This window comes from Nannospalax galili, unplaced genomic scaffold (assembly GCF_000622305.1).
Source record: "Nannospalax galili isolate Female #2095 unplaced genomic scaffold, S.galili_v1.0 scaffold1252, whole genome shotgun sequence".
In the NCBI taxonomy this organism is placed as follows: Eukaryota; Metazoa; Chordata; class Mammalia; order Rodentia; family Spalacidae; genus Nannospalax; species Nannospalax galili.
In genome coordinates, this window is record NW_008330482.1 from 356822 (window position 1) to 359097 (window position 2276).

Sequence of the window (2276 nt, forward strand, 5' to 3'; positions counted from 1 at the left end):
AGGAAGAAATAAAGATGGCTAAGAAACATCTTAAAAAGTGTTCAATATTGTTAGTAATTAGGGAAATGCAAATTAAAACCACCCTAAGGTATCACCTTACCCCAATGAGACTGGCTAGGGTCAAGAGAACAAATGAGGGGCTGGAGAGATGGCTCAGCAGTTAAGAGCACTGACTGCTGTTGCAGAGGACCCAGGTTCGATTCTCAGCACCCACATGGTGGCTATGAACCATCCTTAACTCCAGTTCCAGGGGAATTCGATGCCCTCTTCTGACCTCTGCGACATTGCACGACATGGGTGCACTCACATGCATGCAGGCAATACACTCATACACATAAATTAAAAAAAATAAATAAAATATTAAAAAAATAAAAATAAAAAAGAGAACAAATGATACCAAATGCTGATGAGGATATGGAGAAAGGGGACCACTCAGTCACTGCTGGTGGGATTGCAAACTTGTGCAACCTCTATGGAAAACAGTGTGGTGAACTCTTAAACTGAAAATGAACCTGCCATATGACCCAGTTATATCACTCCTTGGCATATACCCAAAGGACTTTTCCTATTGTAGAGACACTTGTACAACCATGTTTGTTGCTGCTCTTTCCACAATAGTGAAGAGATGGAAGTAACCTAAATGCCCCTCAATTGATGAGTGGTTAAAAAAAATGTGGTATATTTACACAATGGAATTCTATTCAGCAGTAAAGAAAGATGAAATAATGAAATTTGCAAGTAAATGCATAGATCTAGAAACTGTTATACTAAGTGAAGTAACACTCAGAAAAAACAAACGATGTATGTTCTCCCTCACGTGTGGATCTTAGCACCAAATCCTTTTGAATTCCAGGTCCTTTTAATAAGATAATGCTATACAGCAGTCCCTTCTGCATGAAATAACTACCATCATCACGACTTCAGCTGAGCCTGATCGCTAAACAGCGTCACAATTGGGCTTGTTGACTGTTGTGCTCATTCATTAAAGGAGGGCCAAGCAGGGTCATTGGACCCTCACTGGATTATCCAGCCACTCTTCCCAGCCAACTGTATGTAATTTGATCCTAATCACACATGGCCTCCTGGATTTGGGGAGGGCTAAAGTATACAATCTGGGGAAGGCTAGGAAGAGAAGGCATGACCCATGCTGGGTAAAGGCTTTCCAGTGTGCATACCCTCAGGTCATACATACACCTCAGCAACCCCTCAGTTATCTCGGTAAGTAAGCTCAATAAATTCATTGTTTCCCCAGTAAAACTTTAATCAAACATCGGCTTGACACTAGAAATTTAAAAGGGAATAAGCATTGCTTAGCATCCCCAGGTAAAGTCTCATAACAGATGGAAAATTTGTTAATACTATCATGTCTCATAATTATTTTTTTTAAAAAAGAAAATGAGAATGTAAACGATGTTAAAAGGATATGGGAATGGAAATATTTTCCACAATAGAAAAAATGAGAAAAGCTAAACAAGTGATGAAGTTTTGTTTAGGTTTGTTATTATATATAAAGGATGAGACAGAAATAATATACACAATCTTAAAATGTCTATGGTCATAGTTTAGTCAACTAGTTTAAGGAATGAAATATGTATCTAGTTAAAGTTTATCTGAGAATATTTGGTTTTTTATCCAAGCCTTATCTACATAGCACATGATAATTAAAAGAATCAGACTGGTGGAACTAACCTTATTGGATGTTTAACAGCCATACTTTAAGGCCCATACTAATGTGGTCAGAGGGATTTAAAGGACAGTTTTTGCCCCTTGCCCTCCAAGGTCGACTAAGTTCCAGGGGACTATGGAACATTTCTCAAAATGTCCTGTAACTGTGGTGAGTCACCTGTCCTCTTGTTCAGGGAGGTCATGGATACCCTATGAGATGGCCTACAAAGAGGATAGGCAACTCAGAGGAAACATCTCATTCATGCTTCCAAGTGAAGTCAGACATGGTCAAGCAGGACCTTTGACTTATCGTCACATCGATGAAACTGGTAAAAGAAAGGAGCCAGGGGCTCCTCCCAAGCCCATGTGACCCCTTAGGAACAGATCCTCAAAAGACCTTAAGTGTAAATATAAATGAATTTATTTGGACCAACTGTATGATCTTAAACACCCAAATGGAAAGTATAACCAAAGAGTAAAGTCATCAGTATATTTCTTTAAGAGTTCAAGGGATTACACTTCCCAGATATTAGGCTTAAGTCCACATAAAAAGTTATTTAGATAATTATTTCTCATTGATGATTTTGTTCCTAACCAGAAAGGGTTGCTTA